At 41.3% G+C, this 14,056-nt stretch overlaps 1 non-coding gene across 1 annotated transcript; it reads right to left on the reverse strand.

Annotated features, from left to right (window-relative positions):
• Positions 1-13,110: 13,110 nt before the first annotated feature.
• LOC148547872 (small nucleolar RNA R71) lies at positions 13,111-13,217 on the reverse strand. Its single transcript, XR_015897027.1, has one exon. It is a non-coding gene; the product is annotated as a small nucleolar RNA R71 (small nucleolar RNA).
• Between the last annotated feature and the right edge of the window lie 839 nt (positions 13,218-14,056).

The raw sequence follows: 14,056 nt of genomic DNA on the forward strand, positions 1-14,056 counted from the left end.
GCTCTCTTGGTTATTCACAATTCAACTGATAAACATAATTGACTTCCTGACTAAGATTTACAAGATAACCATAGATTGCTTCAAACCAACAATCTCCGTGGGATTCGACCCTTACTCACGTGAGGTATTACTTGGACGACCCAGTGCACTTGCTGGTTAGTGGTACGCGTTGTGAAAAGTGTGATTCACAATTCGTGCACCAAGTTTTTGGCGCCGTTGCCGGGGATTTCGTGTTTGAACAACTGACGGATTATTTTGTTGCTTAGATTAGGAAAAATTTCTCTTTTTTTTTTTTTGGTTTAGAGTCTTTTATTTTTTTTTATCCCTTGTTAAAACACTTTAAATTTATAGCTCAGTTAGTTAGAACGTGGTGTTTATGTTCATGGTAATTGGCTATCATAATTTTAAAACCTTTTTCAAAAATAATTTTTCTATTAAATCCTGTGCCAAACTTTAAGTTTGGTGTTTTCTTGTTGATTTTTCAAAAAAAAAAAATTTCAAAAATTTCTTTTGGTTTTCTAAAAATTTTAAGTTTGGTGTTCCTTGGTGTTTTCCCTCCAAAAATTTTCGAAAAATAAGGAGCATTAGATCTAAAAATTTTAAATCCTGTGCTATCTTTTTGTTTCTCCCTTTTCCCTTAAACATCAAAAAAATATCTTTTCCCTCTATTTTTAAAGCATTTTTTTTCGAAAATCATTTTAAAAAAAAAATTTAAATAAATAAAATAAAATAAATAAAAAGGTAAATCAATCCAAGTTATATCCCTTTATCCATCATGGACATAAGTGGAATTGAACAGTCCAGGAGGACTCTGGGGTCATATTCTAACCCCTCTACTGCTTCATATGGGAGTAGCATATGCATACCCTCCATTGGAGTTAGTAGCTTTGAGTTGAATCCTCAGCTCATTATCATGGTGCAGCAAAGTTGCCAGTATTCCGGTCTTCCACAGGAAGAACCTACAGAGTTTCTGGCACAATTTCTACAAATTGCTGACACAGTACATGATAAGGAAATAGATCAGGATGTCTACATACTATTACTGTTTCCATTTGCTGTAAAAGATCAAGCTAAGAGGTGGTTAAATAACCAACCTAAGGCCAGCATAAGAACATGGAAACAGCTGACAGAAAAATTCCTGAATCAGTATTTTCCTCCAAAAAGGATGACACAGCTAAGGCTGGACATCCAAGGCTTTAAACAAGGAGATAATGAATCTCTTTATGATGTCTGGGAGAGATACAGAGAGATGCTACGAAAATGCCCCTCTGAAATGTTTTCAGAGTGGGTTCAGTTAGACATCTTCTACTATGGGCTTGCAGAAGGAGCTCAGATGTCTCTAGATCACTCAGCTGGTGGATCTATCCATATGAGAAAGACAATTGAAGAGGCTCAAGAGCTCATTGATACAGTTGCCAGGAATCAGCATCTGTACCTAAGCAGCAACCCTTCCATGAATGAAGAGGTTAAAACAGTAACTGCTGAATTCAGTACTGTAAAACAAGCTGCTGAATTCAATCAGCAATTGGATTTTCTAACAAAGCAGCTAGCTGAATTCAAGGACAGGCTACAAGAGACAAGGATAACTAATATACAGATGGACGAACAGTTTAAGCAAACAAAGCAGCAGCTATCAAGGCAAATAGCAGAAGAATGCCAAGCAGTTCAATTAAGAAGTGGGAAAACATTAAATACCCCACCTCAAGGGATCAAAAATTCAAGAAATGAGCAACCCACCAAAGATTCACCTGAGGACAGTAAGAGCCCAGGGAAAAATAATTCTGGCACTAAAACGCCAGAAAAGGGGTGGAAGGCTGGCGCTGAACGCCCAGACCATGCCCAAAACTGGCGTTCAGCGCCAGAAACAAGGCAGGATTGGCGTTCAACGCCAGAAATGGGCAAGAATCTGGCGTTGAACGCCCAAATGGGGCAGAATCCAGCGTTGAACGCCCAAAATGGGCACATTTCTGGCGTTCAGGCACCAGGAACAGACAGTGAGCTGGCGTCTAACGTCACTCCAGCTTCTGACTCTGGCACTCAATTGCCAGTGAGGGATCAGACACACACAAGTGCTGATAACAACCCCTCTAAAAAGGCTTCTTTAACCACTAAGGTTGAGGAATATAAAGCCAAGATACCTTATCCTCAAAAACTCCGGAAAGAAGAGCAGGATAAGCAATTTGCTCGCTTTGCAGATTATCTAAGGACTCTTGAAATAAAGATTCCATTTGCAGAGGCACTTGAGCAAATACCTTCTTATGCCAAGTTCATGAAAAAGATCTTGAGTCATAAAAAGGAGTGGAGAGAAACAGAAAGAGTTCTCCTCACTGAAGAATGCAGTGCAGTCATCCTGAAAAGCTTTCCTGAAAAGCTTAAAGACCCTGGGAGTTTTCTGATACCATGCATATTAGAAGGTGATTGCACCAAGACAGCTTTATGCGATCTTGGGGCAAGCATCAACCTAATACCTGCATCCACTATCAGGAAGCTTGGCTTAACTGAAGAAGTTAAACCAACCCGGATATGTCTCCAACTTGCTGATGGTTCCACTAAATACCCATCAGGCGTGATTGAAGACATGATTGTCAGAGTTGGGCCATTCGCCTTTCCCACTGACTTTGTTGTGCTAGAAATGGAGGAGCACAAGAGTGCTACTCTCATTCTAGGAAGACCCTTCCTAGCAACTGGACGATCCCTCATTAATGTCCAACAGGGGGAAATAACCCTGAGAGTCAATGATGATGAGTTTAAGTTGAACGCTGTCAAAGCCATGCAGCATTCAGACACATCAACAGACTGCATGAAAGTTGATCTCATTGACTCTTTGGTAGAAGAGATCAACATGGCTGAGAGTCTCGAATCAGAGTTGGAAGACATCTTTAAAGATGTTCAGCCTGATTTGGAGGATTCAGAGGACATGAAAGAGCCTCTGAACTTTCTTCTGAAAGAGGAAAAACCTCCTAAACCCGAGCTCAAGCCACTACCACCATCCTTGAAATATGCATTTCTGGGAGAAGGTGACACTTTTCCAGTGATCATAAGCTCTGCTTTAAATTCACAGGAAGAGGAAGCACTTATTCAAGTGCTAAGGACACACAAGACAGCTCTTGGGTGGTCCACAGGAGACCTTAAGGGCATAAGCCCAGCTAGATGCATGCACAAAATCCTATTGGAGGATGATGCCAAACCAGTGGTTCAACCACAGAGGCGGCTAAATCCAGCCATGAAGGAAGTGGTGCAGAAAGAGGTCACCAAGTTACTAGAGGCTGGGATTATTTATCCTATTTCTGATAGCCCCTGGGTGAGCCCTGTTCAAGTCGTCCCAAAAAAGGGAGGCATGACAGTGATTCATAATGAAAAAAATGAACTGGTTCCTACAAGAACAGTTACAGGGTGGCGCATGTGTATTGACTACAGAAGGCTCAATACAGCCACCAGAAAGGATCATTTTCCTTTACCATTCATAGACCAGATGCTAGAAAGACTAGCAGGTCATGATTATTACTGCTTTCTGGATGGCTACTCAGGCTACAACCAGATTGCAGTAGATCCCCAGGATCAAGAGAAAACAGCATTCACATGTCCATCTGGAGTGTTTGCTTATAGAAGGATGCCATTTGGGCTATGTAATGCGCCTGCAACCTTCCAGAGATGCATGCTCTCTATTTTCTCTTACATGGTGGAAAAATTTCTGGAAGTCTTCATGGATGACTTCTCAGTATATGGAGACTCATTCAGCTCCTGTCTTGATCACCTGAAACTTGTTCTGAAAAGATGCCAAGAGACCAACCTAGTTTTAAACTGGGAAAAGTGTCACTTCATGGTGACTGAAGGAATTGTTCTTGGGCATAAAATCTCAAATAAGGGAATAGAGGTGGATCAAGCAAAAATAGAGGTAATTGAAAAATTACCACCACCTGCCAATGTTAAGGCAATCAGAAGCTTTCTGGGGCATGCAGGATTCTATAGGAGGTTTATAAAGGATTTTTCAAAAATCGCAAAACCTCTAAGCAATCTGCTAGCTGCTGACACGCCATTTGTGTTTGACACAAAGTGCCTGCAGGCGTTTGAAACGCTGAAAGCTAAGCTGGTCACAGCACCAGTCATTTCTGCACCAGACTGGACATTACCATTTGAGCTAATGTGTGATGCCAGTGATCATGCCATTGGTGCAGTATTGGGACAGAGGCATGACAAGCTTCTGCATGTCATTTATTATGCCAGTCGCGTTCTAAATGATGCCCAGAAAAATTACACAACCACAGAAAAAGAACTACTTGCAGTGGTTTACGCCATTGACAAGTTCAGATCATACTTAGTAGGATCAAAAGTGATTGTGTATACTGACCATGCTGCTCTTAAATATCTACTCACAAAGCAGGATTCAAAACCCAGGCTCATCATATGGGTATTGCTTCTGCAAGAGTTTGATATAGAAATAAGAGACAGAAAAGGGACAGAGAACCAAGTGGCTGATCATCTGTCCCGGATAGAGCCAGTGGAAGGGACGCCCCTCCCTTCCCTTAAGATCTCTGAGACATTTCCTGATGAGCATTTATTCGCCATTCAGGAAGCACCATGGTTTGCCGATATTGCAAACTATAAAGCTGCAAGGTTCATACCCAAGGAGTACAACAGGATACAAAAGAAGAAATTAATTACTGATGCAAAGTACTACTTGTGGGATGAACCTTATCTCTTCAAGAGATGTGCAGACGGAATTATCTGTAGGTGTGTGCCTAGAGAAGAAGCACAGAGGATCCTGTGGCATTGCCACGGATCTCAATATGGAGGCCATTTCGGAGGTGAGCGAACAGCCACCAAGGTCTTCCAATGTGGCTTCTATTGGCCCACACTCTATAAAGATTCCTGAGAGTTTGTACGTAATTGTGACAGTTGCCAAAGAGCTGGCAATCTGGCTCATGGTTACGCCATGCCTCAACAAGGAATCTTGGAAATTGAGTTGTTTGACGTATGGGGAATTGACTTCATGGGACCTTTTCCACCATCATATTCAAACACTTATATTCTGGTGGCAGTTGACTATGTATCAAAATGGGTTGAGGCTATTGCCACACCCACCAATGATACTAAAACAGTGCTGAAGTTCCTCCAGAAACATATCTTTAGCAGATTTGGTGTCCCTAGAGTACTAATCAGTGATGGGGGCACTCACTTCTGCAATAAACAGCTTTACTCTGCCATGGTTCGATATGGAATTCGCCACAAGGTGGCCACTCCATATCATCCACAAACCAATTGGCAAGCTGAAGTCTCTAACAGAGAATTAAAGAGAATCCTGGAACGGACAGTAAATACCCGTAGAAAGGATTGGGCACGAAGCTTGGATGATGCTCTGTGGGCTTACAGAACAGCATTCAAGACCCCTATAGGGACCTCTCCATACCAACTCGTGTATGGTAAGGCATGCCACCTGCCCGTGGAACTGGAACATAAGGCCTACTGGGCAACCAGATTCCTAAACTTTGATGCCAAATTAGCAGGAGAAAAACGATTGCTCCAGCTAAATGAGCTAGAGGAATTCAGATTCACAGCTTTCGAAAATGCCAAGCTTTATAAAGAAAAATAAAAAAAATGGCATGACAGAAAGCTGTCATCTAGAATCTTTGAACCAGGACAAAAGGTCCTGTTGTTTAACTCTAGACTCAGGCTATTCCCCGGGAAACTGAAATCCCGGTGGAGGGGACCATACGTGATTACAAGTGTGTCACCATATGGTTATGTGGAGCTCCAAGATATTGATTCTGATAAGAAGTTCATTGTCAATGGACAGAGAATCAAGCATTATCTTGAAGGCAACATCGAGCAAGAATGCTCAAGGCTGAAGCTAGATTAAAAGCTCAGCAAGGTCCAGCTAAAGACAATAAAGAAGCGCTTGCTGGGAGGCAACCCAGCCATGGGGCAACAATCCTCTAAGCATTTTGCCCTATTTCTATTTTTATTTTTATTTGTTTATATAGAGTTCATTGAAAACAAGGTAAATAATCATTTACAGAAGAACTCGGCACACAAAACAGAGTAAAAGAGCTCAATGGCAAGAAAACGCCAGTAAAGGGGCATTTTGGGCGTTCAGCGCCCAAAATGGGCATCCACTGGGCGCTGAATGCCAGTAATGGTAGCAATCTGGGCGTTCAACGCCAGAAATGGCCACCCACTGGGCGTTGAACGCCAGTAATGGCAGCAACTGGGCGCTGAACGCCCAGGAGATCAGCATTTGGGCGCTGAACGCCCAAAACAAGCAGTGTTTGGGCATTCAAACGCCAGGAAGACAGGGAGGAGCCAAATCCATTTATCCCACACGTATTTCCATTTTAATTTCAAATTTTATGCTTCAATGCATGATTTTTACATGAACATGTCAAGAACCCTGATTTCTAAAATCCTTAATTTCTAAAAATCCATCTTTCCAAATTCAATCCAACTCTTTTCAAAATCTTTTCTGAAAACAAATCTATCTTTTTCACTCAAAAATCTTTTCAACTAATCCATATCTTTTTCAAATATCCATATTATCTTTTTCAAAATTCAGAGTATCTTTTTCAAAAATCTATCATATCTTTTCAAAATTAAACTCTATCTTCTATCTTATCTTTTTCAACTCAATCTTTTTATCTTATCTCTTCCAATTTTTCGAAAACCCACCCCACCCACCCCTTTAAAATTGGGTTCGGCCTCCCCCCTCCTCCATCAACAAGTGCACCTCGATCTCCTTCTATCCCTCTCCTTTCTTTTCTTTTGCTTGAGGACAAGCAAACCTCTAAGTTTGGTGTGTTTATCCGAGATCACTAAGATCATGGCTCCCAAAGGAAAACAATCCACTCCAAGAGGCAAGAAAGAGAGCGTTCCAAAATCACTTTGGAATCAAGGGAAGTTCTTATCTAAAGAACATGCAGACCATTATCTCAAAGTAATGGGTCTGAGATCAGTGATCCCGGAAGTGAGATTCGATCTGAAAGAAGATGAATATCCGGAGATCCAGGAGCAAATTCGAATCAGGAACTGGGAAGTCCTAGCTAATCCTGAAATGAAAATAGGAAGGAACATGGTCCAGGAGTTCTATGCTAATATGTGGCAGACTGACAAGCAAAGACTATCTGGAACTGCCCACTATGAATTTCGGACCATGGTCAGGGGAAAGATTGTTCACACCACCCCTGACAAGATCAGAGAGGTATTAAAGCTACCTCAGCTAAAGGATGATCCAGACTCCTTCAACAGGAGGATGATGAGAGCAGACATTGGCCTGGATAAGATTCTAGAGGACATATGTATCCCTGGAGCCAGGTGGACCACCAACACAAAGGGCGTCCCAAATCAACTCAAGAGAGAGGATCTCAAACCAGTTGCCAGAGGATGGCTGGACTTCATTGGGCATTCTCTGTTGCCCACTAGCAACCGCTCTGAAGTCACAGTTAAAAGAGCAGTGATGATCCATTGCATCATGATGGGAAAGGAAGTGGAGGTTCATCAGCTGATTTCAACTGAGCTCTATAAGATTGCTAACAAAAATTCAAAAGAGGCCAGGTTGGCTTATCCAAGCGTGATTTCTCTACTCTGCAAGGACGCTGGAGTAAGGATGGGAATAACTGAATATATCCTAATTGAAAAGTCAATCACTAAAGCATCAATGGAGAGACAACAAGCACAGGAGGATCCCATCAAGAAGAGAGCACATGAATTCCTCCCAGAGATTCCTCAAGCGGAATATTGGGAATATCTTGAGACGTCCGTCACCAAGATACAGGAAGCTATGGAGCAAATAATAAAAGAACAGAAGGAACACAGTCAAATGCTGACCTATATGTTTAAAGAACAAGAGGAGCAGGGGCGTGACTTAAGGGAACTGAAGCGCCAAAAGTCTTCTCTTGTAGGACCAAGCATCCCAAGGATCAGAGGAACCCCCGTGCCCCCAGAATAAAGGTTGTTAATTTCCAATTTCTGCCTTAACTCTGTGACAGTGTCCTTATAAAAGTTTACCTTAGAAGTCATATAATAGTAATTAGTATCTATTTGATTTTATCTCCAATTAAGCTATAGTTTATTTTTCTCATCATCATTAAACATGAATAAAATAGTAGATCTTTTGAATAAGAAGCAATAAAATTTCGAGTTCAATAAAAGAAATTCTAATTGGTTAAATGTGGTGGCAATGCTTTCTATCTTCTGAATGAATACTTGAACAGTGCATATGTCTTTTGAATTTGTTGTTTAAGACTGTTAAATATGTTGGCTCTTGAAAGAATGATGAACATGAGACATGTTATTGATAATCTGAAAAATCATGAAAATGATTCTTGAAGCAAGAAAAAGCAGCAAAGAACAAAGCTTGCAGAAAAAAAAAAGAGAAAGAAAGAAAAAGCAAGCAGAAAAAGCCAATGACCCTTAAAACCAAAAGGCAAGGGCAAATGAAAAGGATCCCAAGGCTTTGAGCATCAGTGGATAGGAGGGCCTAAAGGACTAAAATCCTGGTCTAAGCGGCTAAACCAAGCTGTCCCTAACCATGTGCTTGTGGCGTGAAGGTGTCAAGTAAAAAACTTGAGACTGAGCGGTTAAAGTCAAGGACCAAAGCAAAAAGAAGAGTGTGCTTAAGAACTCTGGACACCTCTAATTGGGGACTTTAGCAAAGCTGAGTCACAATCTGAAAAGGTTCACCCAGTTATGTATCTGTGGCATTTATGTATCCGGTAGTAATACTGGAAAACAAAGTGCTTAGGGCCACGGCCAAGACTCATAAAGAAGCTGTGTTCAAGAATCATCACACTGAACTAAGAGAATCAATAACACTATCTGAATTCTGAGTTCCTATAGATGCCAATCACTCTGAGCTTCAATGGATAAAGTGAGATGCCAAAACTGTTCAGAAGCAAAAAGCTACTAGCCCCGCTCATCTAATTAGGATCTGAGCTTCAATCAAAAACTCTGAGATATTATTGCTTCTCAACCTATTAGTCTTCTATTTTATATTGTCTAGTTGCTTGAGGACAAGCAACAGTTTAAGTTTGGTGTTGTGATGAGCGGATATTTTATACGCTTTTTGGGGATAATTTCATATAGTTTTGAGTATGTTTTAGTTAGTTTTTAGTCTATTTTTATTAGTTTTCAGGAAAAATTCATATTTCTGGATTTTACTATGAGTTGTGTGTTTTTCTGTAATTTCAGGTATTTTTCTGGCTGAAATTGAAGGAGCTGAGCAAAAATCTGATTCAGGCTGAAAAAGGACTGCTGATGCTGTTGGATTCTGACCTCCCTGAACTCAAAGTGGATTTTCTGGAGCTACAGAACTCGAAATGGCATGCTTTCAATTGCGTTGGAAAGTAGACATCCAGGGCTTTCCAGCAATATATAATAGTCCATACTTTGCACAAGGATAGATGACGTAAACTGGCGTTCAACGCCAGTTCTCTGCCTAATTCTGGCGTCCAGCGCCAGAAAAGGATCAAAAGCTGGAGTTGAACGCCCAAACTGGCATAAAAACTGGCGTTAAACTCCACAAATGGCCTCTGCACGTGAATTGCTTAAGTCTCATCCCAGCACACACCAAGTGGGTCCCAGAAGTGGATCTCTGCATCATCCATCATAGTCTACTCATATTTTGTAACCCTAGGCTACTAGTTTAGTATTTAAACAACTTTTAGAGACTTATTTTGTATCTCATGACATTTCAGATCTAAACTTTGTATTCTTTGACGGCATGAGTCTCTAAACCCCATTGTTGGGGGTGAGGAGCTCTGCTGTGTCTCGATGAATTGATGCAAGTATTTCTGTTTTCCATTCAAACACGCTTGTTCCTATCTAAGATGTTCATTCGCGCTTAACTGTGATGAAGGTGATGATCCGTGACATTCATCACCTTCCTCAAACCATGAACGTGTGCCTGACAACCACCTCCGTTCTATATCCGATTGAATGAGTATCTCTGAGATCTCTTAATCAGAATCTCCGTGGTATAAGCTAGAACTGATGGCGGCATTCATGAGAATCCGGAAAGTCTAAACCTTGTCTGTGGTATTCCGAGTAGGATTCAAGGATTGAATGACTGTGACGAGCTTCAAACTCCTGAAGGCTGGGCGTTAGTGACAGATGCAAAAGGATAGTAAATCCTATTCCAACCGGATCGAGAACCAACCGGTGATTAGCCGTGCTGTGACAGAGCGCGTGAGCGTAGTTTTCACTGGAATGATGGAAGGTAGCCATTGACAACGGTGATCCACCAACACACAGCTTGCCATAGGAGGACGTGCGTGCGTGAATCAGAAGACAGAGGAAAGCAGAGATTCAGAAGACAAAGCATCTCCAAAACTCCAACATATTCTCCATTACTGCACAACAAGTAACCTTTAATTTATGCTCTCTTGGTTATTCACAATTCAACTGATAAACATAATTGACTTCCTGACTAAGATTTACAAGATAACCATAGATTGCTTCAAACCAACAATCTCCGTGGGATTCGACCCTTACTCACGTGAGGTATTACTTGGACGACCCAGTGCACTTGCTGGTTAGTGGTACGCGTTGTGAAAAGTGTGATTCACAATTCGTGCACCACTCACCTTTGTCACTAACGTTGGACTAAGCCACTATGAGCCACGTTGGTTGCCACGTTAATTACATTAACGTGGAAGCTAACGTGGAGGAAAGGGATGATGAGCCAACGTTAGTGACACTCACCTTTGTCACTAACGTTGGAGATGGCAATCAACACCACGTTAGTGGTCACGTTAATGTAATTAACGTGAGGCGCTAACATGGGAAAGGGGCGTTTTGGAGCGTTAGTAAAAAAGGTAGGTGTCACTAACGCTCTCGAAGATTTGGCAAGCCTACGTTAAAGGTCACGTTAACTATACTAACGTGAACTCTAACGTAGGGAGAAAGGGGTACTCTCAACGTTATTGGGAAAGGTAAACCCCAGTAACGTTTGCGAAGGGCCAAGAGGCAACGTTAGTGGTCACGTTAGTGCCACTAAAGTTGAAGTTAACGTGGACCATTTTGGGTTAGGAATGTTAGTGAAAAAGGTGATTGTCACTAACGTTCTCGACCCCACATTTTCATTTAACGTTAACACCACTAACGCCCTAAGCTAAAGTCCATGCCTACTGCACACTTTCTCTGCAAGTGAAGCTGAGCCCACTAAAGATGATAACTGCTTCAACTCAAGATCAAAAGGCCCATATCCAAGAATTGAAGAGCCAACTAGAAGATCAGAAGAGTAGTATAAATAGGAGTAGTTTTGAACTAGAGAAGAACTTTTGGATTGGGAGAACAACTCTCTGTATAATTTTACTTTCTCTGCAACTTCTAGTTTTACTTTCAGAATGCACTCTCCATCTTTGTTTTCCATTCCCAGAGCCATGAACAACTAAACCTCTTTCATTGGGTTAGGGAGCTCTGTTGTAATTTGATGGATCAATAATAGTTTTCATTATTCTTCTTCTTTTTTTTCTCTTGATTTTACTAGAAAGCTTTCAATCTTCATCCAATTGGGTAGTTATCTTGGAAAAAAAGCTATTCATACTTGGATCTCTTCAGAACCTTGGAAGAGAAATGAAGAGATCATGCTAGAAATGCTTTCTCATGTTGGACCAAATTGGGGTTTGGATGGATATAGTGACATATAATCCTACCAACACTTTGATTTGGAAATACATGTGGTATAATCAGTGACCATACTTCATCTCTTCTCATGAGCAATTGGACCAAGGAATTGGCTATTGATCAAGATTTGAGAGATTGAATTACCAAAGAATTGGAGTTCAATCACTTAAGATTGCCAAGGAGATCAATGAATGCATTGATTGAGGAAGAGATGAAAATGAACTTGATCCGGAGAATGTAACATCTCCTAAGCCCAATGAATCCCCCATTTCTGATCTTACCCATTCTCTTTAATTTCTGCAATTTACTTTCATGCTAAATTTCCCATTCCCCCTTTAAGATTCTGCAATTTACTTTCCGTCATTTATATTCAGCTCCTTATTCCCAGCATTTACATTTTCTGCTATTTACTTTCCGCCATTTAATTTCTTGCAACTCTCACATCAAATTCTGCTTAGCTCGACTAGAACATTCCTCTAATTAAAGTTGATTGACCAATCAATCCCTGTGGGATTCGACCTCACTCTATTGTGAGTTTTTACTTGACGACAATTCGGTATACTTGCCGAGGAAAATTGTTGAGAGACAAGTTTCCGTGCATCAAGTTTATGTCGCCGTTGCCGGGGATTGATTTTGTATCAACAATGATTAAATTGGTGGATAACTAGATTGAGCATTATTTTTTTTCTTTTGTTTGATTTAATTTCATTTGAGTAATTTACTTTTAGTTTTAGTTATTTCCTTCCCTTTACCCTTTACCCGTTTGTGGTGTTATCTGCGCATTTTTTTTACTATTTAGTTCACTGACCCACTAACTATTTGATATATTGCATCACTCACACTAACAGCATTTCTGCAGAGAATACTGTCTGCATCTATCTTTCTTGCTTTTGCCTTGTTGGTTGTATGACAGATAGAAGAAGCGGGGCTTCAACTTCCTTTGATTCTGAACCTGAGAGAACCTTCCTTAGATTAAGGAGGGAAGCAAGAGGAAAGAGAGTAGTTGGTACGGAGGAAGAAGAGGAGTATTTTGAACCAGACACGGATGAGAATATGGAGAACCATCATGAAGAAGAGGCTCACAACCATGGCAGAGAAGGCCCAATGCATCATGCTGGGCAAGATAGAAGAGTTCTGGGATCCTACATCAATCCAAACCCAGGAAACTGTGGAAGTAGCATCCAAAAGCCAACCATACATGCCAACAACTTTGAACTAAAGTCACAGCTCATCACCCTTGTTTAGAACAACTGTTCATTCGGAGGAAGTGTTCAAGAAGATTCCAATCAACATCTAACCACCTTCCTGAGGATATGTGATACTGTGAAGTCTAATGGTGTTCAGCCTGACACCTATAGACTGCTTCTATTCCCCTTCTCACTTAAGGACAAGGCATCTAAATGGCTGGAATCTTTCCCGAAGGAGAGCTTAACAACCTGGAAAGATGTGGTGAATAAATTCTTGGCGAGATTCTATCCTCCTCAAAGAATCAACAGGTTGAGAGCTGAGGTTCAAACTTTCAGGCAACAAGATGGTGAGACTCTATATGAAGCATGGGAGAGGTTTAAGGATCTGACAAGAAGGTGCCCACCAGATATGTTCAATGAATGGGTGCAGGTACACATTTTCTATGAAGGTCTTTCTTATGAATCAAAGAAGGCAGTAGACCACTCATCCGGGGGATCTCTGAACAAGAAGAAGACCATTGAAGAAGCCATAGATGTCATTGAGACTGTAGTTGAGAATGACTACTTCTATGCTTCTGAAAGGGGTAACACTAGAGGAGTAATGGAGCTAAACAATGTGGATGCACTGCTAGCTCAAAACAAGATGATCACCAAGCAGCTGGCTGACCTTACCAAGAAGATGGAGAGAAGTCAAGTAGCAGTAATCACCACCTCAACAACAGCTCAAGAAGGAGTGAATGAAGAAGCAGAGGGTGATCAGGAACAAGCCAACTACATTGGAAATCCACCTAGGCAGAACCATGACCCATACTCCAAGACTTACAATCCTGGTTGGAGGAACCACCCAAACTTTGGGTGGGAAAATCAACAAGACCAAGGCCAAGATCAGAGACGCCACAACCCCAACAACAATGCAGCTCACCAACATTCCACACAGAGATCATATCAGCACCCACCTAACAACACACCTCAACATCCATACCAAAGCCAAAATGGCCCTTCTCATCCCTCCAATCTCAACTCACCATCATCGGAAGAAAGACTATCAAGGATTGAGACTCTACTTGAAGGCATATGCAAAGAGATTCAAGATAACAAGGTGTTCAAAGAGGAGGTGCGAGCTAATCTCAAAAACCAGGGAGACACCATTCAGAGGCTGGAATTTCAAGTGGGATACCTCTCTGAAAAGATTCCCAAACCTACTCATAACTTCCCAAGTGACACAGAGAAGAACTCGAGAGGTGAAGCAAAGA

This window comes from Arachis ipaensis, chromosome B8 (genome assembly GCF_059453495.1).
Source record: "Arachis ipaensis isolate K30076 ecotype BB chromosome B8, ASM5945349v1, whole genome shotgun sequence".
NCBI classification, from domain to species: domain Eukaryota; kingdom Viridiplantae; phylum Streptophyta; class Magnoliopsida; order Fabales; family Fabaceae; genus Arachis; species Arachis ipaensis.